This window comes from Ochotona princeps, chromosome 22 (genome assembly GCF_030435755.1).
Source record: "Ochotona princeps isolate mOchPri1 chromosome 22, mOchPri1.hap1, whole genome shotgun sequence".
Classification (NCBI taxonomy): Eukaryota; Metazoa; Chordata; class Mammalia; order Lagomorpha; family Ochotonidae; genus Ochotona; species Ochotona princeps.
The window spans coordinates 20,595,557-20,621,139 of record NC_080853.1 but is presented as its reverse complement, the minus strand read 5'-3'; the positions used below and the strand labels follow the sequence as shown (position 1 = coordinate 20,621,139).

General features: G+C 46.4%; 1 protein-coding gene across 4 annotated transcripts in view; it reads right to left on the bottom strand.

Annotated features, from left to right (window-relative positions):
- Positions 1-19,637, bottom strand: part of SNPH (syntaphilin) — a 39,218-nt gene extending 19,581 nt beyond the window's left edge. For 2 of the 4 annotated variants that reach the window (XM_058679438.1, XM_004585691.2), the window contains exons 1-2: positions 19,388-19,637; positions 19,054-19,160 (exon numbers count right to left, since the gene is read on the bottom strand). The gene's annotated coding sequence lies outside the window, so the exon portion shown is untranslated. Of the gene's footprint in view, positions 1-11,241; positions 11,433-19,053; positions 19,161-19,387 lie in introns of those variants that run through there. The other 2 variants (XM_012927238.2, XM_058679437.1) reach the window with 2 other exon arrangements.
- Between the last annotated feature and the right edge of the window lie 5,946 nt (positions 19,638-25,583).

Below are 25,583 nucleotides of genomic sequence, written 5' to 3'. Positions count from 1 at the left end.
GTCTCAGCTACTTTGTGTATTCTACGGTTATCATGCTCTTGGCACAACTGGTCTCTTTGAGATCCAACTTCAGGACTAGGAGCAGTTATTAGAAAATTAGACCATAGACCAATCACTTCCTCAGGAAGGGTCTCTGTCTATCAGCCCAGGGGGTCAGCACATGCCCAGGAGCTGACTATGGAGCACCCTTTGTCACATTTACAGCTTGGTTGGCCCTCCAAAGCAATGCTGGGCAGGCTCCCCACTCCCACTGCTGGGTTCCCATCTCTCTGCCATCCCAGCTGCTGTAAGACCGCTGCTCTTGAGACAACCAGGGAGGGTTGCCAGCTCCAGCTTGGTGGTTGTCTGCTGGCAAGTGGCTCCTGACAGATGGAGGCCCTTTAGCAACCTTGGCCGCAGCCCGTGCTTCCCAGGGATGCCTGATAGATAGAGCTGTCAAGCCTCAGCCCTGTTCTCCCCACACTCTCCTTTAACATTTGCAGAAAGATGGGGAGACTGGCACTACCCTGAGGGAATCTCCTTTCTTTTCATATCTCACTCAATACTCAAAAGGGCAAACATAATCTCACAATCCTAGAATGGAAAGGGTTTTGCAGCATTTTATAGAGAACATGCCTAGCAGGTGGAGAGCAGAGCCTGGGCTGAGGGCTGGACCCCTGACTACAGAGATGAGCTCTCAGCACCACTACTCCCACCTCTACTTTCAAAAGTTCAAGACCCAAGGGTAGTTTTTCAAGTGCAGGAAAACCTCAGGACAAGACAGAAAAAAAGGCTGTCAACTTCAAGGCAGTTCATAAATAACCTGCAGCAAACTATGCATTGATACCATAGCAACCCCCCCCCCCAACCCCTCCGGAAGAGGAAGATCACACAGACACAAAGAGAAGGCAACAAAAAGGTTCAGATTGGATTCTGAGCTTCCTGGTTGTTGATGCAAAAAGGGAAATTAGTCCTTGTCCTGCTGTTTTCACACTGAGGGGAGACCAAGAAGCAGACTTGGAAATAAAAAGCTCCCTAAAATGACCACCAAGTATTTCTGCCTGGGATTTGCCACAGGGGAGGAAGAGCATGCCTTGGGAGCCTGCCAAGATCCTGCCAAGGTGGAGGAAAGACAGTGCCCTGAGGACTCCCCTGAGTGGCCCTGCGTGCTGTACTTGTGGGAGTGGAGGGCTCATGAACCACAAACCCAGAGGCCGAAGAGCCTGGGGGGTGTGAGGTACTCTGTCTGGAGCCACAGTTCCCTTGCACTCAGGGGCTCCATGCTTCCTGGGAATCCACTCCAGGGGACTACAAAAACTCAGCTCTCTCCATTCCCCTTTCTCCTATAATTTCATGACAGTGTAGATCAACTGCCACTTCTGAGCAGAAAGCCCAGGCAGGACTTGCCAAAGACTCCAGTGTGAGCTATGGAAGGCTGAAAGGTGAGCCAACTGACTGACCCCACCACTCACTCTGGGTTCAGGAAGCCTGTTAGAAGCCAGGTCTCATCCATCTTCCCACGGCTCCTGGGGCTCAGCACAGAGGGAAATGCCAGGCAGCTGGTCCAAGCCACTCCCTACCAGTGGCCAGGAGCCCTGCTTGCCTCACGGCTGAATCCTCCCTCCCTCCCTTCAGCTGCCAGCTACCCACCAGCCTCAGCAGCGGATCCCTGTCCAGCTGACTGCCACCAGCATTTCCTATGTCTGCTGAATTCCTTCACCTTCAGAAAGATCAGTCAGCAAGGCCTAGGCTGGCCAGAGCTTGGTGGGTGATTCATAGACCCTTTTCCCAAGCAGCCTTCTCTCCCTGGAGAGGCTATCTCACTTCTTCAATTTACCAAAGCGAACACTTTCTTATGCTTTCCAGGAGAGATTCTAGAATCATCTCCATCTTATTTTAAAATTCTTTTGTCTCAAATTGAGTTTTTCCCTTTTGTTGAGAGAGCAGTTAAGCTAACAGAAAGAAGTCATGGCTTTGAGATCAAATATGCTTGGGACAGGCTCTGTGGTGTAATGGTGACCACTCTTGACTCTGAGCCCAGAGATCAAATATGCCCAGGTTTGAACTCTAGCCACCACCTGCTATATTCATGCCAAGGGGATGCCACTTTGCTTCTCTTGGCTTCAGCCTCCTTGTTGCTCAACGGGGCTGATTCCTGTTCCATCTTTGACCATAATGTGTGCTAAACGCCCATCAAGGACCTGATACAGGAAATCCTTTAGGAATGTCAGTCATCATTCAGCCACCAAAATCTATTCTTACTCTTAGTGGTATCCATATACATTCTCTCAGTCCAAAAGCTGAAGTATAAATATAACCCAAATTATAATCATCTCAGAGGTTCCTGACCATAGAATCATTTTATCTCTTTTTAGGTCTACTGGCAAAGAAAAATGTAAAAACATAAAAGGAAGAAAAGAAAAAAAAATCACAACCCAGGGGCTAGTGTCATGGTTAGTAGCTTAAGCCTCCACCTGTGGTGCCAGCATGCCATATCAACACCTGTTGGAGTCTCAGCTGCTCCACTTCTGATTAAGTTCCTTGCTAATGTTCCTGGGAAAACAGAAGACGATGGCCCAAGTGCTTGGGACCCTATACCCACGTGGGAGACCCGGAACAAGCTCTTGGCTTTGGACTGATTGAGCTCTAGCCACTTGGGCTATTTGAGGAGTGAACCAGAAGATGAAAGATTCTCTCTCTCTCTTTACTTTCTCTATAAATCTGACTTTCAACTAAATCAGTCAGTTAATCTTAAAACAAATGTCTGGCAAACCAATAACTATCTCCTAAATAACTCTTTAACATATCTAAAACACACATTTCTGATCTTTCCCTCAAACATCTGTTTTTCTGCAGCTTTCTCCGTTGGAGTTAATAACAATGCCACTAGCGGGACAGGATTGTGGTTGGTTGGTTGGGCCAATGCTCACATCTGTCAGAAGGGCCTTTTCCTTCCTATACCTCCTTCTTCTCCTGTCCAAGCCACCACTGTCCCACTCTTGAATGATACAACAGTTTCCCTAACCCCTACCATCCACACAACAGCCAGAGCATCTTTGGTACCAGAGTATCAGATCACATCACTGTTGGATCACATCACTGCTGAGTCCAAATACCCCCACTGGATCCCATCTTGGAGGAAAAACTGACGTCTACTCCTGCTCATGTCAAGTCCTGTATATGTTTATTCAATCTCATTTCCTCTTCATCCTCATTCCTCCTGCCCTGGTGACCTTGCACATTCCCACCTCAGGGCCGTTGCACCTCTATCCATTCCTTTATTGTCCTTAGATAAGACCTGCAAAGGGGAGGCTATGTGCCCATTTTGCTCCTTATTTAGTCCCCAGTACCTAGATGGGAGCCCAGTATGCTATAGAGTCTCAATAAATATTGCTGAATGATTAAGAATAAATGAGTCTGCCTTCAATAGGGCAATGTCGCTACCATGGTAAGTGTGGATTTCTTAGCAAGTAAAACCAGCTTTGTGGTGCTATGTTTCTTCTATGATTGTCCCTCCCACCCAGTGACCTCTTGAGGGGGCTTGTCTCCTGCTAGCTTATACCTGCAAGGGTTTCACTCCTTTGAGTTCCTAGGATCTAGCAGAGACTGAACTGCAAAACTCAGTCAGTGGAACTTCAGGGGAAGAAGGAAAGTTTTAAAGTTGCCATTTTATCAGCATCCATGGCATGTCACACACCTTCCAGGTCCTCCCCATTCATTCTCTCAATTCATCTTCACACCCTCCCATAGGTTAGGGGGCACTCCTCCCATGGACCACTGGGAGGAAGCTCAGGGTCTACAGGTTAATGACACAGGGAAAGCAAGTGATTACACGGACAGTAAAGCTCAGAACTGATTCTGGCTGCTATAGCAAATGACATCGACAAACTCAGAAAACCCCATTTATTACATCAACACCCCCAAATCCTGAAAGCTCCCCTCAGAAAAGGAGAAAACATCACCATCAGTCCCCACTTTTCTTGGATTCTGGATCTGGGAACCTATCTACTTGCTAAATATCAATACTTGCAGCAGTTTCACAGGCGATCATGGGCAAGTGCAACGTGGTGAAAAACCGGAGTTGCTGTTCAAGTGTATGACCCTGGCTAAGACGAAATAAGGCCCTGCCTTGTCTCAACACACACACTGAAAACAAGTGTCCTGGGGACAGTGCCATGGCATACCAGGCTAAGCTGCCTGTGGTGACAGTATTCATATGGGCTCTGGTTCAAGCCTCAGCTGTTCTAATTCTGATTCAGCTTTCTGCTAATGTGCCTGGGAGAGTAGCGGAAGATGGTTCAAGTGCTTGGGCCTTTGCACCCACCTAGGAGACCCAGAGGAAGCTCCTAGCTCCTGGCATCTGGCTTTGGACCAGTCTAACCCCTACTGCCTGCTGAAGCCTTTTGGGGAGTGAACAAGTGGATGGAAGATCTTTCTCTCTCTTCTACTTTCTCTGTAAATCTTTCAAGTAAAAAAAAATCTTAAAAACATACACACACAAACCGATCGAAAAACAAAAACAACAAACAAACAAAAAAAAAATCACATGTCCTTTTCTTCTGCCCTTTGGACACTTCTGTGCTCTTGGTTGGACATTTTCCTGCCTTTTTTTTAAAGATTTATTTATTTTTATTGAAAAAAACCCAGATTTACAGAGAAAGATCTTCTATCTGCTAGTTCACTCCTGAAGTGGCTGCAATGGCTGGGGCTGAACTGATCCAAAGCCAGGAGCCAGAAACTTCTTCTGGGTCTCCCATGCTGCTACAGGGTACCCCCCCACCCCCCAAAAAAGCAGAAAGTTTTTCTTTACTTATCACTGTTTCCCAAACAATATAGGATAATAACTGTTTATAGTAAAGTGCCGATATTGAATAAAGCATTATAAGGGATCTAGACATAATTTAAAATACAAGAGGATGTGCTGACTAGTTATAAGCACATACACCATCTTATGTGAAGAACTTGAATATCTGTAGATTCAGGTATTAGTGGGAGTGCTGGACCCAACCCCCTATGGACACTAAGGGGCTGGCAGTGCCACAAAATATCAAGAATCACTCTAGCACACACAGCCATCCGATAAATGGCGGTGCACATAGTAGGTCTGGCACACAAACTACTCTCATGTGTGCATTGTGTGTGTGCTCAGCTCTGTGTACTAGACACTGCCTGGGCACTGCACCCGCAGGTTCCAAAATGGGCAGAATGACTGTAACATGAGAGCTCAGATAATATAGCTGACTGATCTGGTGACAGGGGCCAAGTGCTGGGACCATCATCGGCTGCTCTTTCCAGACACAATAACGGGGGCTCGAACAGGCACTTCTATTGGATGCCAGCATTGTAAGCAGTCGTGGCTTAACCCACTGGGCCCTAACATTAGTCTCGTATCTTATGAAATTTTAACATGGCTAGAGAATTATTCACATGGCATAGTCTTTATAAAAAGTGTTTTATGAGTTGTGTTATATTTATAGTCTACTGTGGTAAATGTGGCTTCCCCTTTCTGTTGAACTAATCCAACAATGGGTACATTGGTACATAATTGTTTTTCTATATTTAGATTTATTTCTTCAGGCTGGATCCTTGGTTATGGGTTTATAGGGTCACAAGACACAAATGTGCTGCTGATCAACCATCTGGTAGGGCTGGGCTGCCAGGTGACTTTCCCACCCACAGTGTGTGAATATCAGCTGGATTTCTACTTGAATTTAGCTAACATCTTAAGAGGCAAAGGAGCAAACTCAGACACAAGGATCATCCAAGAGATCATCCTGGGAGCTGGTGCCATGGCTAGAGGTTTTGCCTATGATATGGGCAGTGGTTTGATCCAAGTTGTTTCAGTTCAAATACAGATCTGTGCTAACAGCCTGGGAAAAGCAGCAGAAGTGCTTGGGCGCCTGCACCCATGTGGGAGACTCAAACAAAGCTCTTGGCTTTAACATGGCCCAGTACTATTTGTAGCTATTTGGGGAGATGGAAGACCTAACTCTCTGAAACACTGACATTCTTTCTTTTTCTTTTCTTCTTTTTTTAAAGATATATTTATTTTTGGGCCTGGCACAGTAGCCTAGAGGCTGAAGTCCTTCACTTGCACACACTAGGATCCTATATGGACACCAGTTCTGATCCCGGTGGCCCCAATTCCCATCCAGCTCCCTGTTTGTAGCCTGAGAAAGCAGTCGAGGACAACCCAAAGCTTTGGGACCCTGCACACATGCAGGCTCCTGGCTTCGGATCGGCTCAGCACTGGCCATTGTGGTCACTTGGGGAGTGAATCAACAAACGGAAGATCTTCCTCTCTGTCTGTCCTCTCTCTGTATATCTGACTTTCCAATAAAAATTTTTTTTAAAAAAGATACATTTATTTTTATTGGAAAGGGAGATCCATAAAGAAAAGGAGAGACAGAAAGATCTTCCATCTGCTAGGTTCGTGGTTAAGCATTTATCACAGAAGATGACTCACAAGCTCTGCCAAAAAAAGACTGGGAAGAGATGGGGAGGGGCACCAGGAGAGCAGGTGAGAGATGAGGCTTCAAAAGGGCTATGGAAGTGAGAATGAGAGGAGACAAATGGAGGTGACAGACACAGAGAGGGCGTCAAGAGAAATTCAAGAGAAGATGCTTCAGGACTTGGAAGATATGGATTATGGGGAATCAGGAGGAGGACAAATCATGTGGATGCCCTGGCCTCTGGGAAAATCAGGGGAGATGAACACTGATCACCACCTACCACATGTTCAGCTCCCCCAGTCTTTATCAGGGGTGGTGACAAACCCTGCTGAAAACATACATACTCCAACTCTATCTAGTGGCAATGGGAAGTCTAGCCACGGGATTGTGGGCTTGAGAACCCAGCTAAGCATCTAAGAGTCCTAAGATAGCTCTTACTCTCAGGACAAAGCCTGGTGCAGCAGAGAGCACAATCTTGGGAGTGGGAAGACTCACCTCTGCCATTGACATCCAGGCCTCAAGGCAACTTCTCTCGACCCACTCATGGCTTTAATCTTCCCATCCGTAAAATGGAGAGAACACCTCCCACATCACAGAGCAGACTCATGCCTTCCTCATCTCCTGTTACCTCTCCTTCCCATCACCTTCGCTCAGCTTACTTTGAGAGTGACTCACATGCAGTACCTAATGTGGAGTTCTCTGCCTGGTGAAACCTCCTCAATTCTCTGCATCTTCTTTCTCTTCCAATCTCAGGTCACCTGTGGAAACTCTAGTGAAGCCTCAAGGAGGCCCCACTGCCCATGCACCTTTCAGAGCAAGCAGACCCAGCACCAGCATGACACAGGCTGCTGACACACATCTAAACCTGCGGACTGCAGCTGTCCACCTCTTCTGTGCTACACACACAGAGAAGCATGTGTGTGTGTATGTGCATTTCTGGAAGGTTCAGAAAGGGCTTATGCAGAAGAGGTAATAATGCCCTTCTTGGCTCCCCATACCCCCAAGCACAATGGAGAAGATGACTGAGCTCTGCTTCAGCTCATGTGACCCACAGAGCCTGACGAACTATCCTTCAGGAATACAGAGACTCTCCTCCTCCATCTCCAGGAGGCACTGGGCCTGGCACATCCTCCTCACCTTGGAACTGGGGTGGTCAGCAGGAGAGACGGGCCCTAGTCTCTGCCATAGGAAGGCATATCTTACAGCTGCTGGGATGGAGGCTAAAACCTTACCTGACTTCCCAAGGTCACAGGTAAAAGAGATGGGGGCGGGGGGGGGGAGCAGCCCTAGGTCCTGTTCCTCTGGGAAATCAGAGTTTTCTGTGTGGGTTCTGATGCTAAAGCTTCATGGATCTTAAGGATCCAGGCTCTTGGTTTGCAAAATGAAGCTCTTGAGAGCAGTGAATGTTAAGCAGCTCCAAGCGCTACTCTTGCATAGTTCTTGGTGGTAATGGGGATGAGCTGGGTTCAGAGGCAGGAATCTGTCTGTTCCTCAGATTCTTTCTCTCTCACTCAGATGCACTGGAGGTTTAACTTCCAAAGGGTTCCCAAGGGCAAGTCACAGACCAGGAGGAAATATTTACAAAACACACATTTGATAAACCACTTGCATCCGGGATGCATGAAGAACTCAATAAGAAAAAGACCAACAACCCATTTTTTTTTCAAATGGGAAAAAATGTGAGCATACACTTTCACCAAAGAAGACACATGAATGGCAAAGGAGTGTACAAAAAGGTACTCAGTATTGCCAGTCATCAGGAAGTACAAGAAGAGGCTCTAAAGAGACATCCCTGCTCACCATCAGAATGGATAAAATCAAAGACTGACTACACCAACTGCCAGTGAGGATGTGAAGAAACTGGATCTCACACAATACCAGCAGGAGCGGAAATGGTAAGCAATTTGAAAACAGACTTTCTGGAAAAGGTACACCTATAATTGCAAGATGATTACCATGCTACTCCTAGGTATTTACCTAAGAGAATGGGGAAGCAGGTGTGTACAGGACCTTTCTTTACAATAGCAACAATGAGGGGGAAATGTCCATTAGAAGATGATTCTATGGGCCTGGAGTTGTGGTACAGTGGGAGTTACACTGTTGCCTGCTAGTTCCAGGGGTGGTTGTTCCACTTCTGACTCAGCTGCCTGCTAATGCAGCTTGGAAAGCTACAGAAGATGGCCCAAGCCCTAGGACTCTTGCCAACTATCTTAGAGATGTAGATGGAGTTCTAGCTTCCCGGCATGAGAACTGCATGGGATTAAAATCCCTTTGGTGTAGACCCTGGGCACTGGGCACAGGGCTCAATAATAATGCTTAGTGAAAGACAGCAGTAATCCTCCTCCTGCCACCATAGTGCACATGATAAAAGAGATGATTACATTTCCAAAAACTTCTAGAAAATGTGTAGTAATCTCTAGCGATTAAGAAGCAGATCAATTGTTGCCCAGGGATGAGAAGGAAGGCAGCTCAAGAGGGAGGAATTACAAAGAAGCACAAGGACACTTTGAGGGATAATGGTATAATTTTACCTTAATTGTAGTGATGGTTTCATAGGTGTATATGGATCACACTTCAATAAAGCTGGGGGGGGGTGGAGAGGACTGAGGACTAGCAATAAGTATTAGCAGTAAGTAGTAACCATAAGTCATAGGAATCTAAGGAAACTGTGAACATAGCACATACACATGCATACTCACACACATGAGAATGCACACACACAGATTATGAAACTGCAACACAGAATCTAGGGCCACTCCAAAAGTTTCACAAGCTAGGATTCCACATGAAAGGGACTCCAAGATTCCCTGTCATTTAACCAACATTTTCCAAGAATCTTTCTGTGTGCCTGGCTTGCATTGGACACTTGGGATGCTGAAGTGAAATGAACACAGCCCTTGCCTTATGAAATTCATTCTGGCACTCAGGGTATAGGTAACCTTCTCAAAAGTCACCCTACACATTTAACCACATATTCTAAATCTCAACCAGTTTTCCTTTACAGACTCTACAGGAACCCTGACTCTTGGGCTTGATTTTATTTCTAGCCCTCTCCCTCTCATAAGAAAACCTTCCATTAGCTCACAATTCCAGCGGAACTTGGTCTTTTATCTGTGCGAAACAGAAATCCATGTTGAACCCCAACTGATTTCTAATAATTGAGATCTGAGCTGAGTCTTAGTAGATCACAGAAATTCAGAGCAGGAAACTATTGGAACGTTTCAAAGCCCTACGTCTACATCCACACCCTTGGGCTGCTCTGGGGAAGGCAGCTCATTGCCAAGTGAAGATGCACAGGAAAATGGAAGACATCAAGTTCTTTCCTTCTAAGTAGGAGCAGAAGGGAAACAAGCGCCTGCTGACTGCTCAGGGCTCTACACATAAGGGGTTTTAACCCCATGTAATTCTCATGCCAGCCTTGCTCACAGGAGGCTGGGATTAATTAGGATGAAGACTTCTATTGCTGATACAAGTGGAGAAATTAAGTGACCTACCAATGGTCCGAAATCAAGTCTATAACAGAGGCCAAGAGGGCAGTTTAAGAGCATCTAAATCCAGCCTGTGCTCTCTGGACCCCTCAGAGAGCAGAATAAGTAAGGGGGCTGATGCTGTGCAGGCTTGGATCCATCCAAGTCACTTTCATCTGAATGCTGACCTCTGGGACTCCCATTCATACTAGTCTCCTGCTATGCCATGGGACTCTGAGGTCTTTCCACAAGTAGGTACAGATCCTGTGGATTGGGGAGGGGATCCCCAGAGGAAAGCCATCAAGCAGTGAGTTTATATTGTCCTATAGCTCCATTTTGGGCACCAGGTACCACCCGGGGGGAGGGGGGTTGATCACTGTAAGGCAGGAAGCAGGAGAGGGTAGAGAAGTCAGGTGCTTTTCCTGCCCTGAGAGCATAGAGCCTAGCTTGGTGACGAGGAGTCTCAGCTCTGTGAAGGAGCCAGAGGCCTTGGCAGAGAGACTCTTAAAGATGGCACTTAAGCTTTGGGGAAAATCTGAACCTTGGGAGGGTATGAAAACAGGAAGACTGTAACAGTAGTAGGAGTAAGAAAATCAAGGCAGAAGGCACAGGGGTGAGTCAAAATAATTGAAATGGCAAGGAAGGGCATGGAAGGCACATGGCTGTCCTAAGGTAGAACCTGTCCAAGATCACTGCAGGCCTTTCCTGAAGACTGCAAACACCTCACACTTCCTTCCCCAGCTCTAGGCCAGCTTACTCCAACTAACCCTGGGCTAGCAATCTGATTGTTGAGAGTCCAGATAAGACCTGGGAAGGGAGAGGTGGCCAAGGAGAACAGCATGAGAGAGAAAGAGAATTAGAAAGCAGAAGGATAGAAAGAAGGGCAGAAGTTGGGCTCCGGTGCCAGCTGTTTGGTAGCTGAGTTTCCAGGCAACAGCCATGGCTGCATGCACCAGTTGTATGAATTCTCTGTAATCAGTTGCCTTTTCTGTAATTGAGTTGTCCTGGCTGGGCTGTCAGGAGGCTGGTAGAGGGTACTATAGCCCTTGCCACAAAGTACAGATGTTATTGGTCTGGACAAGAGCGGTGACTTAGAAGGGCAGAAGACTCAAGGAAGCCAGTAGGAGGAAGGAGGCAGGAGGAAGCCAGGCCTATGGGGTTGTTGTCTGTGTGATGGGCTCTTTTGCAAGCGTTGTAGCAAAGCAACCCATTTCCTCTATCAAGGACAATTCATCACTCTTTGGTGGAGAAGAAAATGGCCCAGGGGGTTACACGATTTGCCACTTTGCTAACAAGTGGCAAACTGGACATGAGCCTGGCCTGACTCTGAAGCTGCGGCTTACCTCGAGCACAGAGCTGCTGCCAAGAGGCCCAGGGCCACCTCAGTAGGTGGAGCTGAACCACACTTGCCTTCCCCCCTTAAACCCTCAGCTCTGTGCTCCAAATTGTGAGGCAGATGCCCTCTGTCCAATGCCTTTGCTTCCCGACAGAGAGCCTTCTCCCACTTAAGCACAGTGTCCCAAATCTGCCATTTCTGAAGGAAGAGAGAGGTGAATAAGCAGTAACAGGGAGCCAAACTGGGCCCTTAGGACAACTTTGGCAGATGCAGGGTTTAGTGTGTGCCTCCACTTCTACCGTTAAGAGAGCCAGAGAGAACAGGGAGCTGTCCTCTGCTGAGAGGCCCGGACTCTGGCCAGCCAGGAGGGAGGACTCATGTTCAAGGACTCCTCATCTTAGAGTTCTCCTCTTCTCCCTCTACCCTTATGCTGCTGGTTCACTGGAGCATTCTCTGTTCTTTTCCTCCTCTAGGAAGCTTTCCTGGATACTGTCATTCTATAGTTCTCCTGAAAACACCACTCACTTCCTGCTACTTGCATCACCTGTGACCAGTCTTCTGCTAGAATTCCACATCTTCGGGACTGCAAAACTTGCCAGACACAACTCATGTCCAGATCCCTGCCCCCCTCCCCCAGGACATCCAGGTCTATGGCAGCAGTCCAGAGGTGAGGAGCTAGCTCTCCAGACACACCATGCTGTATTTTAGAAAGCTCTTCCTTGAACATAGACAAATTTGCCTCCTTTGTTGGCACCTGCTGGCACAGATCTGGGATCTGCTCACAGCATATGGAAGCTCAGCCTCTCTTTATTACTGCATTTTAAATATCTGAAAACTATTGTTCTATCACTACAGTGGTGTGAGAAAACATGTCCTAGTCACCTGAGTTAGTGCCCTGACCACTTTGTGACTGTCTAACTTTGGGCCAGCTCATGCTTTTCAGTAGTCCTGATTTTCTCAACTATAAAAAGCTCAATACCAGCTTCCACTGTGCCTTGAACAAATTTTAGGTCTTTTTTTCTGTTCATGAATCACTGATTATCACTTTAATAGCAAGCAGTGTAGGCTCAGCCACAGAGCAGCTGTGCAACCTTGAACAAGTTGCCTCCCTTTTCTGAGGCTCAGTGTCCTCTTCTATTACACGAGGCAGCATATGCTAAGTGGGCCAGAATTGTTTTGCTGTTGCTTTACTTTCAGGATCCATCTGTGTTTTGGCCTTTTTTCTGGCACTGCCTGGTTTTGCATGCTGGCAATAACGTGGTGACCTCATGGTGTGCCGGGAACAGGACTGAGCACTGTAGAGGCTGATTCTGCATACCCACCCTTGGTAAAGGATGCTGCAACGGCTCACACCTTGCACTCGAAGGCACACAGTGAAGTGGCAACTGGCCATCTTATTTCCATAGGCCAGGTCTGAGCACCCGCCACACATCTTCCCTCTGACCAGGCTAACAAGCTCCCTGAGGGCAGGTACCACCTCTTGGGGTCTGCATATGAAGCAGACACTTAGTGCATATGGGTTGCACATAGAGTGGCCAGTCACTACATACTGGTTGAATGTCTTCCAACAGAAGCTGCACTGAGGGCCAGTTCTGAGATCGCTCTTGGCTTCCTCTGCCACCAGACCCTGGTTTTTCCTCTGTCAGGGTCTCATGTCAGCTGTATGCAGAGTCTACCTGTCATCCTGACCACACTGCAAGTAAGCAGGAGACAACAGAAGTTGGGCTGTGAGGCCTGCTGGACTGCCTTCAAAGATAGGACTTGTCCTTTCCTGAGGGAAGCTGCCGACGCCTCTCCAGTGCCCATCTCACAGGGGCAGCTTTGGTGCCAGGCTGAACAGGCCATCATCCAAGTTCCCTCTTTTGAGGCTGCCGACTGGGCTTTCAGAGACCCTGTGACAGGGACGTCCAGCTAGGACCAGCTTCAAAGGGATAGAGATGTGCCTGGAGACTTGGTCCCTAGGGGTTCAATCCTGACAGCACAGCCAAAAAGGCAATGGCACAATTGAGGCCTCTGAAGCCAGGGGCTCAGAATCAAAAGACTATTAGCTGCCACAATGAAGCCCAACTCTCTGGTCTTGCAGACCAGGCCTGCTCTGGCCTCTACCAGCATTCACAGTCTTGTTTCTTTTCTCTATCTTCTGTGCTCCAGCTGACGATCACCAAGCATCACATACCTGGCATCTAATACTTGGCACATTGTAGTGTGTGCATTTAAGAAATGTGACCAGCTGGCAGTTAGCCTAGTGGTCAAGACACTCGTGTCCCACATTTGAATACCTGGGTTCCATCCCTGGCTCTGGTTTCCAACCCCAACTTCCTGCGAATGTGGACCTTGGTAGCCAGGTGATAGATCAAGTAGTTGGATTCCTGCCACCCACATGGGAGACCTGGATTGAATTCTTGGCTCTCAGCTTTGTCCCTGGCCCAGAGCTAGCTGGCTGTGGTGGGTATATGGGGAGTGAACTACAGGATGAGGGCTCTCTCTCACTCCAAGTTTTCTTTCATGTTACCTGGCTGACCACACTGAAAAAATTAAGAGATGTCACAAATATCAGATCTCTGCCTATAATTCAAAAACCTTAATAACGTTGGACCCATCTTCTTGCAGACAAGGATAGGAGCAGGATAATAGCAGCCTCTTGCTGCAAGCATTTTCCCACCCATCTGCTTTGTTTTATAGACAACTGTATTTGCAGTCCCTTGCTTTGCATGCTTTATTCTGGCATACAGATCTCCTACCAATCTCAGAAGACAGGAAGCATCACTCTTGCTTTTCACAGAGGGGGAAATAACAACCTGACTCCAGAGCCAAACCCAAGGACACCTGTCTGCAGCAAACATGAGCAAAAAACAGACAGTACAGTAAGTTTTTCATAAAGGAAAATAAATTCAATTTGAAGCAGCAACTTTTTCTTACATTCTTCTATTTGGGGATGGAGCTATTAAATTCTCTTTCTCTTACTACATGATGGTAAACAGTGTTCTTAGCATCACTTGCATGTTCTCATCTGGCACAATGAAAAGCTGGGCAATCTAGGACAGATGTGCTAGGACAGTTCTGCTATAGAGACTTGTTGTCCCGGGGTGACAGCAGGTTTCTGCAGTCCCAAAATTAAAAAATATAAATATATATATATAAATCCAACCCTCAAATACCAAAAGCAAGCAGCACTGCTTCTATCTGTACCCACATCATTGAATCTTTGAAAAGCAGCTTTTGAACTGAGCCTGCCCCAAGCCCTCCCCTCCAGCACATCCACTGTGAATTTGTTCCTGCTTCTTGTGTTTATCTCCTGCCTCGAGTTACAGTTGTCTGTATCCTTCCGACCCTCATACCCTGTAAAGAAGTTCTAGAACAGAAGAAAGAGCTGCTGCATTATTGCCCGGCCAGAGACTGAAGGGTACTGTGGGCCCAGACTTGATTTTGCAGGTGTGAAAAAGGGAAGGATCTGACCTCAGGCCACCCAGTGAGTTCCTGGCAGATCTGCAAGGAGGCCTTGAGTCTGCTGACTCCCCAGGGCTGGATTCTTGCACTTCTGTTGGGTTGGCTCAGCATCTCGATGCAGAGGACTATGTTGAGCATGTGACAAACACTTCATAAATATCTGCCTATCCAGAGACACAAAGCAGCCTGGGGAACATGGCCTCCCTCTCTGATGGCTCTTGGCTCATGCTTAGCTTCATTTGCCTCAAAGCTTCACTAGTGCCAGCTGCCCATCAAGGCAAAATGCCCCTTAGGCCCCTGGTGGCCTGGATGGTAAAAGACCCCCTGAGACCCGAGTTAGTCCTGAGCTATGGTCCAGTTCTGCTGAGACATCCTGAATAAATACTTCAGTACCTTCAGGTGCTAGAACTTCTTCCAGATAAGTGACATTATAATAGACAGGAGTAAGAACTCACAAATCCTGCTGGGTAACTACAGGCACAAGGCAGGTTTTACATTAGGAAGAATCCTGCTTCTAGAAGCCTCTAAGGACAGCAAAGTTTCTGTTCCACCTGGGTTAACTGAGCAGTTCCTTGGAGCTATGCCACAGGGTGAGCCTGGATAGTCTCTAATGGACACATTCTAGGCAGTTGCAGACAGAAGCCAGCAGGTCTATAGAACTTTAGGAAATGTCCTAAGCTGGGTAAAACCATTATTTATTATTTTTGTTGTTGTTGTTATTCCCAAACTCAATGCAGAAAATAAGATGCCAATGACATCATCTTTCTAAAGCCCTCCAGATTGTCTTTATGGGAAAGACTATCTCTTTCTCTCTGTCCCATGACACTCCTATGAGTGTGCTTCACAGTTCCCTGACAGTTTTCATACTGACAGCCATATATAACTATTTCCCTCTATTAGATGGAGCTTCCTAAAGCTCAGGTCACCTCTTTTTTCTTTTCTATAGTCATGCACTTAACCCAGGGCCTAGCTACTATAGAATAACAAATGCTAACAAATATGAATAATAACAATGCTAATTCTCTTCACTTCCTACCTTCCGACACATCACTCACCAGGCTGTGGTTCCAGCATAGTTCAGAAATGGAAATGCCAACTCTCAGAGGGAAACAGGCTCATCATAGGTTATTCAGTCAACAGGAATGCTCAGTTCAAACACAACCCTTTTGCCTCCCAATCTAGCATGCTTCCAGCTAACCATTCAACAAGTTCTATGACACATTAGCTGCACAAGATTCTTTGCCCTTTTGTCTAAGCTTTTTCATTTATAAAATGGAGCAGTATGTATTCTGCCAACAGAAAGGAATGCTTTGAAAAGTGGGTAACTGAACACAACAGAGCACAGTAGGGGCTGGTGTTTTGGTGCATCAGGTTAAGTCACTGCTTGCAGTCACAGTATTTCATGTTGGGATGCAGATTCAAGTCCCAGCTGCTTCACTTCCAATCCAGTTTCCTGCTAATGCATCTGGGAAAGCAGCAGAAGACGATCCAAGTGATTGGGTCCCTGCTGCCTACATGGAAGGCCCTAAATGTGTGAGGCAGTTCCAGGCTCCTGACTACTGCAGCCATTTGGGAAGAGCTCTCTTTTTGTTTATCCCTATAACCCTGTCCTTCACATAAATAAAATAACTCTTAAAAAAGTTTCATTTAACAATAAAAGCAGCACAGTACATAAGACACTGTCAGGCCTGTTATTACTGTCCCTCAGACCCAGCCTCTCCATGGTCAAGGGGCAGCCATCACGAGCAGCAAAGCAAAACGTTCTAGAAGGAATGTTCTTCAGTCCCAGTTTGCACTCTAATTCAACCCAGCAAGTCTGCTGCCGCAGCACTTCGGGGACGTGCCCAGACTCCTGCCATAGTCCTTCATAACTTTCCTGAATCCTGCTCCTATGCACGTGAGCAAATACACACATAACTCACATGACAGCACAGAGGTAGGCAGCAAAACCTGCGGAAGAACAGCACGATCCTGTGAGCCAGACAGACCTGGTGTCAGGCGACAGTTCTACCACCTCCAGCTGTGCAGTCATGGGGAAGTCACTTCATCATGCTAAGCCTCACAGTCTCTTTATCTTTCAAATAGGTGTTACTTATTACAAAGATTATTTAAAATGCATGATGGCCTGGCATTCCATAGATGAGGCATTCCATAGAATGCCTGATGGGTCCAAGGTCACAGAAGGAAGTAGTTGTTGAAAGGGACCAGGGACCCAGGCCTCCTGGCTTTCCTCACCTCCATCAAACACAGTAACAGCTGGACTCAATCTCTTCCTGGTTCTCCTCCCACTGTAGCCACATCCAACCGAGCCAGCACCACTGGCATCCCTACCTGTCAGCCACACTACTCTCCCAGGCACACTTGCTTCTTCCGGCCAGTCAGGAGCCCTTGAAGATCAGGTGACACATCTGCCAGACACTGGCGATGGCAATGACTGTATTACTGATAGCAATAATATCAACAACCTGCTTGTTAAAGTGCTTTTACCTATGCTGTCAGCACACAGCAATTTCTCCCTAACCTCACTGGCTTAGGGATAGGATTTCCTTGAATTTATTCAGCATTTACTGAGCCCCTACTTTATCAGAGACTGAAAACACAGCAGAAAAAAAAAAAGGCAGTGGAAATCCCTCTGTTGAGTGGTGGTCACAGTCTAATGGAGATTTTAGGCAGGGACTGGGATGAACATGACAACCACTTTGGACCCAAAGGGCGCAGCAGTGAGGTGTCATCTACATCCTGTAGGGAACCTCCCATGCTGGAGCCAGAGAGATCAAGTGCTAGGTTGCCAATGACAGCCTTTGAGAGAAGACGAAGAACAGAAAAAAAGAACAGAAAACACAGGTAGCCCGAACGTGATGGCCTTGTCTCAGGGGGTGCCTCGGGAGAAAGAGGCTCCAGGGATCTGAGTGAAATCTGGCAGCCTTGGTCTCCCTCTGCCAGCAGCACAGAAGATTCCAATGCTTCTATTCCCGCAGGGAACGCCAGGATTTTCCAAACACAGGGCAGGCTCTGCGTCTCCTTGGAACCATCGTTAGCTAGCATGATGTCACAGCCTTTGCAGCAGAAATGTTTGTGCCTCCTGTTTGCTGGTGAGCCCCTGAACCTGGTGACCCAAAACTTTCTAGCATTCATTATGCCCTGGCAGGGACACCATGGCAGGAGTATGAGAGACACTGCTGGGGGAGGGGAGGAAAGATAATTCAAAGCAACAGCCCAATCCTCACTCCTCCAGGTCTATTTTCCAAGTTCCAAGTCTCCAAGAACCTACTATATACCTAGCATATAGGAAGAAGTGTGGGTCACTCCTCCCAGGTTGATGGATGAGGAAACTGAAGCTTGGGGAAGGAATGCAGTCATATCATTAGAAGACGGACATGGCACTTCCAAGGTCAATGTTTCACTGAGAAGTTCAGGGTTGAAATCAACGGAGGAAACCCCAACTACTTCATAGACCTAAATTTAGATTTTAGGTGGATGGGTCCTCCTGGCAGGAAAGACCTGCTCCAGTGATATGCAGACCATCTCATCCAACTCCTGTGTGTGACAGATGAGCAGACACACACCCATGCCTGAATTGTAAGATGGCTACTGTGGCTAACTAGCAAGTTAAGGGTCTGGAAGCCTCATCTCTGGCAATTTCCTTATATCACTCAGTCCTGCAGAAACCACGGTTTTCTCGGAAGCTTTTCAAGCACAGCCCAGCCTAGCCCTCACTTCCAGATGGGTAGAAAAGGCTGAACAAACAGGCAGCCTGTGACCAGGCCTCCCTGCAGCCTGCAGGGATGAGGAAGAGACATCCCAGGTTGGTTGGTGTTGTAAACAGCTCTGCTCCCTGCTGGCAGTGGAAGGAGATGGGAAAGACTGAGGCTTAGATCTCCGACTCTAGGAGTCACGCGGGCATTTTTCCTGGATCTACTGCAGAGCCCTGAGGCCCATCATCCCATAGGAGAGGAAGGGAGGGAAAGGGTTGGCACCTGACCTTGAAGGTGGGTTAGGGTTCCCATCCTTCTCCCACCCCCAGGTGTTCTTGCTTTAACAACAGGGGAAAAAAAGAGGGCACTTAAACGCAAAATACTGAAGAAGGTAGCACATTGGAATAAGGGTCCCCCAAAACACTCCTGATGGCCCACCTAGGGCATATTCCCTGCTGTCAAAAGCATCCTCTAATTAGTAAATTTCATGAGGTGGGGCAGGGGTGGGGGTGGGCGTCTAGAAGGATGTAGAAGGATAGAGAGGGCAAGAATGAGTCACTATTAACCCCTCCCCCGCCGGTGCCCCGGGAGGGATTGTACCGCAGAGGGGTAACAAGCTAGCCCACCCGCTACCCAGCAGCACAGGGACCCCTCCCACAGCCCTGCGGCCTCCTCACCTGAGTCCCCTGGCCCTCCGCAGTCCCGCCGGCTCGCACGACTCCGGCCCTGCTTGGCGCAGCGCCTCTGCAGTCGCTGCTGCAGCCGCCTGGCCCCGATCAGCAACCTGCGGTGGCGGGGAAGAGAGACAGACGGAGGCGGTGAAGACCGGCGGAGGACGCCAGGCGGCTGAGCCTTGGCTCACGAGAGCAGCCTGCCCACGACCTCCAGAGGTTGGGAGGGCAGTTGCCCGTTGCTGCTCCGCTCGGCCAGCGCCCCCATTGCCCGCCCGACGCACCCTGGGCGGCGGCTGGCGCAGCTGGCCCCGGGGGTCCCCGGGGTTCTTGTCATCACCTGGGGAAGAGTCCATGGCTTGGGCAGCCGTGCCGGAGCAGCGAAAACGCGCTCCGGAGACCGGCTGGAGGCGGCCGGCTGGCTGGCTGTTCGCTGGGGCTGGGGCTGCCGGGAGGGAGGCGGGGAGGGAGAGGTGGGTGCAGGGGCCGAGCCAGTCGGCGGCTCGCCGGCAGCTGCGTAAGCCTCCCGTCTTCACTTTCCTTCTTAAAGAGATAGTTGGTGTCTCGCTCCCGAGGGCCCGCTCCCGAGGGAGGAGACACGAGTCCCTACCCAGAGCCGGGCCCTAGCAAAGCACTCGCCAGACTGCTTTCCGGGTAGGCGATGGGGCGTGGTGGGAAGCGTTCTGCGGACAGGCTGTGTGGGTCCCTCGCCTCTCTGAGCTTCTGCCTTCACATCTGCAGCATAGGAGTGATGACCCCATTCTCACTTCCCTGGCTCACAGGTGGCTCATGTTAAAAAATGGTTTTATCAGAATTTCCAGTCCCCAAACCAAATTTCAGAAGCAGGTGTGTTTCATGTGAAAACCAAGCACACAGACTATGGAGGAAAGGGATCTGAATGGAAATAAAAGTGTCTTTGCTTTTAATATGAAGACGGTGCCTCATCGGATGGGAGGATGAGTAGCTGCAACACATGTCAAATGTTCCTGGGAGGTCTTCTCCCCGGGCCTCCCATCCCATAGCACCGGGAAACAGGACCGAAAGTCTAGGAAACCGGATTTCCATTTCTCATTCCTAACACTTCCACTTCCAACATACAGCTTTAGGCAAGTTAACTAATTTTGAAGGTCTAGTTTCTTATCTGCTCCCCTTTTTCTGAATGTGCTTTGTCCGATTAATCATCCTCTGCTCAAAAACATTCGGGACCTTTCAGCCCAGTGGTTGCGACTCAGCCTGCTTTCCACAGCTGTTACCTGGATTTGACTTCTGACTTTGCCTGATTCCACCCTTGGGAGGCTGCAGTAATGTTTCAATGAATTCCTGGCTCCTGGTCTAACCCCAACCTAGCCCTAGCATTTAGGGAGTAAACCAGCAGATGGGCATTCTCTTCCAAAGAAATAAATAAAAATAAAATTAAGGGACCCGGCGCGATGGCTCAATTGGCTAATCCTCCCCTTTGAAAGTCCTGGTGTTCCATATGGGTGCCAGTTCACATCCCGGCTGTTCCACTTTCCATCTAGCTCCCTGATGTTGGCCTGGGAAAGCAGTTGAGCATAGCTCAAAGTCTTGGGACCCTGCATCCATGTGGGAGACCTGGAAGAGGCTCCTGTCTTAAGATCCTGAAGATCCTGGCTTCAGGTCAGCTCAGCTCCAGTCATTGTGGCCATTTGAGGAATGAATCAGTGGATGCATGATCTTTCTGTTTCTCTGTAAATCTGCCCTTTGAGTAAAAAATAAATCTTGAAAAAAATTAGGAAAAATCTCTGCTATAGTTTTCCATCGTCACTTTGTGCCATCTGTCCTTGTCTTACTGCAGCCCTCTGATGTTACCTCTCTGGTGTAGCTCTCCCCAACCTCAGTGACTGCTCATCAAGCTGCCCTGCACCCTTGGCCTAAACATTTTGGATACTCTCTCAGCCACTCCTCCACTTCCTCAGGTCTGCTCCAGTAGTACTGCTTCAGGGAGGCCTTCCTTGATTACCTTACTTCCAGGAAACTGGCTTTCCATTTCCCATTTTTAGCCCTTCCACATCCCCTCATCCCCTCTCTTTTGACCTACTATTGCTGCCCTGACTTACCAGCTGACATATTCTGTATTGACTGTTTGGTGCGTATCATTCTTATAGAATGTACTGAGAGGAGGAACTTGAGGTTTTCTGTGGCTCCATCCTCAAGGCCTAATACAGAGCAGGTGCTTGACAGATACTGACTGAATGAGAGAGCAAGCACTCACACGTTAGGTGGAGCCCATCCTCTTTAGGAAAACTGGGCTGGACGCCAGGCCGGAAGTCCTCTGTCTTGAGGCTCACATCATCCTTTTCATCCTTGAGTTGCTGGCTACTCTTCTTGGTAATGCTGAACTTGGCAGCCTCTACTATTCAGGCTGGCTTTTCCAGGAGAAGAATGTTAAAGTGACTTGGCTGGCTCACACCATGACTCTGCAACACAAGTCTGGTGAGAAATAGTTAATATCTACAATATACAAGAAAAAATAATTATTTCAAATCTTTGACAAATCTTACTTTTTTAACAAATATTTTTCTGTTTCTGGGCTCATCATCACAGTTTTGTTACGAATGCATATAATTTTTCAAAGCTTATTTTGGCAGTGGCAAGGTAAATTTACTTTGGTGTAAAAAAGTTTGGAAATCCATAGATAGTTTTTTCATGACACATTTCCACAATGTTTTTGAAAACTGCTAATTTTTCCCTCTGTTCTTGAAAGTGAATTCTCCAATCAAATTGCCACATTGTTTTCTGGGGGAAATATAGCGGGGTAATTGTGGCAGGATAGGAAATTGTAGTTGGAAAAGGCAGGTGAAATGTTGAGGTCTGCTACCTAAAAAACCTAATGCTGTATCATCAAAATAATTGATCAAATATTTTGTCTTTCCTAATGCTCACCTAAATTATATAAGCAACTTCTTTATACTTTGCACAAAATCAAAGAAATCCATATAGCTACTGCATACTTAACAGGGGGAGAGTTTGAGATCCTTAGGGCTGGCCTGGTGGCATAGCGAGCTAATCCTCTGCCTGCTAGGGACAGGAAGAAACTCCTGGCTCCCAGCTTTGGATCACCTCAGCTCTGGTGGTTGCGGTCATTTAGGGGGTGAACCAGAGGATGGTAAACCTCTTTCTCTGTTTCTCCTTCGCTTTCTGTACAACCCACCTTTCAAATAAAAATAAATAAATCTTTAAAAAAATTAAGGTCCTATGCAGTGGCTCAACAGGCTTTTCCACCTGAAAAGCAATATTCTATATGGGTGCCTGTTTGCGTTCCAGCTACTCCATTTCCCATTGAGCTGCTTGCTTATGGCTTGGGAAATCAGTGATGGATGGATGGCCCAAAGTCTTGGGACTCTGCACCCTTGTGAGAGACCTGAAAGAAGCCTCTGGCTCCTAACTTAGGATCAGTTCAGCTTTGGTCACTAGGGTGGGTCATTCAGGGAGTGAACCAGGGTATGGAAGATTTTTCTCTCTTTGTCGCTCCTTCTCTCTGTAAATCTGCCTTTGCAATAAAAATAAATAAATCTTTAAAGAAATTGAGCTATTTATTAAGGCAAAAACATTTTTTGCTTTTTTTTAGTTGGTATCTAGACTACATTTCCCAGAAATTTTCATAAGGAACTGGCCCAAAGCAAGAGAGCTTCTCTACTCACGTTACGCCCATCTGGAGTGGTGTTAGCTGGTGAACAATTTTTCTGAGCATCAGAGAGCAGATGATTGACTGTTTCATTATAATATGAATTGCAACAAATGAGAATTACAAGTATTAAACCAAATTATCCCAAAGAAATCAGTAATTTTGTTTTGGAAAAATATTTTTTTTGTTTTAGTTTCAAAATCAATTTTTGTTGCAATAGAGAACAGCTTAGTGCTTGCAGGGGCTAGGGAGGATGGTGGGGAAGAAGTTGGCTTTCGCAGACCAAGGTTAGCACAGCAGTCCTTGAGAGATGGTGTGGTTCTGTTTCTTGACTGTTTCTATGGTCACAGAAACCACACTGTTGTGGGGTGCCAGTGAGATAATACCAGACATGTCTAAGGCTTATTAAGGAGTCTTTATTAACCAAGCGTGGTGATAACAGGGCCCACTAGAAATAGCAAATCACAAGTCCATATGACAATCCAATCAATTGTATCCCCAAGAGGAACAAATGGTTATTACCCTGAATCAATCTGTTAAGCTGAAGACCTATGCCCTAGCTTCCCCAACAATATAAGTTATCCTAACCGACATGAAATGAATAACCTGGACACACTTACAAAGCTGCAGACATTCACCTTTCCCTGGCTTCTCTGCCCACATTCCACTACTGCTAGGCCTCACCTCTCCTGATAGTACACAAATAAGAAATACAAAGCATCTTAGCATTACTACCTTCATTGTCCCACCCAAGCAGTAAACAGAGGGTGAGGAATACAGACGCACAGAGGCCATGCTCAGGGGATACCTGTCCTCAGAGGCACTGGGGAGGCCAAGAGTCGGAGTGCCAGAGCAAGGAAAGCACAGGACCAAGACAGTGAGCCCCTCCTTATCATGAGCCTTTATAGGGGCTTGTGAAGGGATTGGTTACACAACAATGCAATACTGCCGCTTCTCAGGTGATAGGTGAGAGTCACAGGTGGACAGGAGGGAACACCTAGATAGTGGGGGAGTGGCTTTCAAGTTCATAACCCTGAAGTAGCTGCCTACCTCACCTCAACACATGTGAGAAAATTGCATAGAACTAAATACATATACACAAATAAGTGCATGTAAACTGATGATATCTGAACATGTTGGGTGGATTGTGTCAGTGCTAGTTTCCTGGTTGTGATACTAACATGTTGTATGATGTTACCACTGGGGGAACTTGATACACAGTATATATCTGGTATTATTTCGTAGAATTGCATGACAATCTAAAATTAGAACAAACATTAATGAATAGATACAACTGGTATTGTATCTGGAATATCTATCTAAAGATGATTTGGTAATGCATTAAAAGTTAATATATGCTTATTGTGTGACTCAGCAATTCTATTTCTAGAGAGATCAAAACTTAAACCCACACCAGAACTGTACATAGACAAATGTATGTAGCTTTATGTAGTTATAAGTTGGAAACAACTTAAATGATCTGTCAAAAATATAGTGATATATCCATACAAGAGAATACTTACTACCCAGCAATGAAAAATGAAAAATGTAACATGTAACAACTTGAATGAATACCAAAGACATTCCACTGAGTGAAAGAAGCCAATTTCAAAAACTTACATGCTATATAATTTTATTTATATGATATTCCTGATATATGATATTCCTGAAAAGCCTTAAGTGTAGTCATAGAGTTGTTGACAGACAGTAGAATGAGGGAGGGGTGTGGCTACAGAGGTACAAGGTGATGTTACTATTTATTTCCTGAAAATAGTAGTGGTTGGGCCCGGTGGCGTGGACTAGCGGCTAAAGTCCTCACCTTGAAAGCCCCGGGATCCCATATGGGCGCCGGTTCTAATCCCGGCAGCTCCACTTCCCATCCAGCTCCCTGCTTGTGGCCTGGGAAAGCAGTGGAGGACGGCCCAAAGCTTTGGGACACTGCACCCGTGTGGGAGACCTGGAAGAGGTTCCTGGTTCCCGGCATCGGATCGGCGCAGCACCGGCCCGACGGAAGATCTTCCTCTCTGTCTCTCCTCCTCTCTGTATATCTGGCTTTCCAATAATAATAATAAAAAAATCTTTAAAAAAAAAAAAAAAGAAAGAAAATAGTAGTGGTTGCAGGAATGCTTACGTATTCAGGTACCTCAAAAAGTTTGTGGAAAATAGAATTACAAGGAGTTTATTTTGTTGTAAAAAAATTTGAAATCCATAACATACATTTCCACCTTCTGAAAGTTTTTCATATGTTGAAATTTACAGAACTGTGCACTAAAATTTAAAAGTTAATTTTCTGCATGTTAATTTTGAGAATAAAGTAAAATTCTTTTAAAAATTATTTCTAAATTTTAAAAATATTTCTAGATATTTATAAATTTATTTCCAAATTTAAATTTTATAATTAATTCACTTAAAGTGGCTACTTAGAATTAGTTGTTTGTGCATGAGTCTAGGAAGAATACCACATATTTCAGTTTGCAGTGTAGTATGGAACTCACAGAGCATAATACAAACATTTTCTAACTAAAATTTGAACTAAGTAAAAGGGAAAACAATTACTTTAGTGTCAAAAATGCTCAGTAAACACCAAATAAATTTTATTTTAGTGGTGTTTCCCAAGTTATAATTGCAGATAACATGCTGAATAAGGGTCTGCTTTTCTTTGTAGCATAAAAAGCAGATTAGTTTTGCTATCACATGAATGTTGGTTATAAGAGTTGTTAAATAATCAGTAAAAGGGGTAAATGACATAAAAATAGACCAAAAGCACAATTTAAAGCTTCAATGAAAATGTCAAAACACAAACATGACATTAACTTACATTAAGAATGATAATGTATTAGGATCGAGTAAATTATTATTTCTGTAGAAATAAGAAACTATTCATTATTAA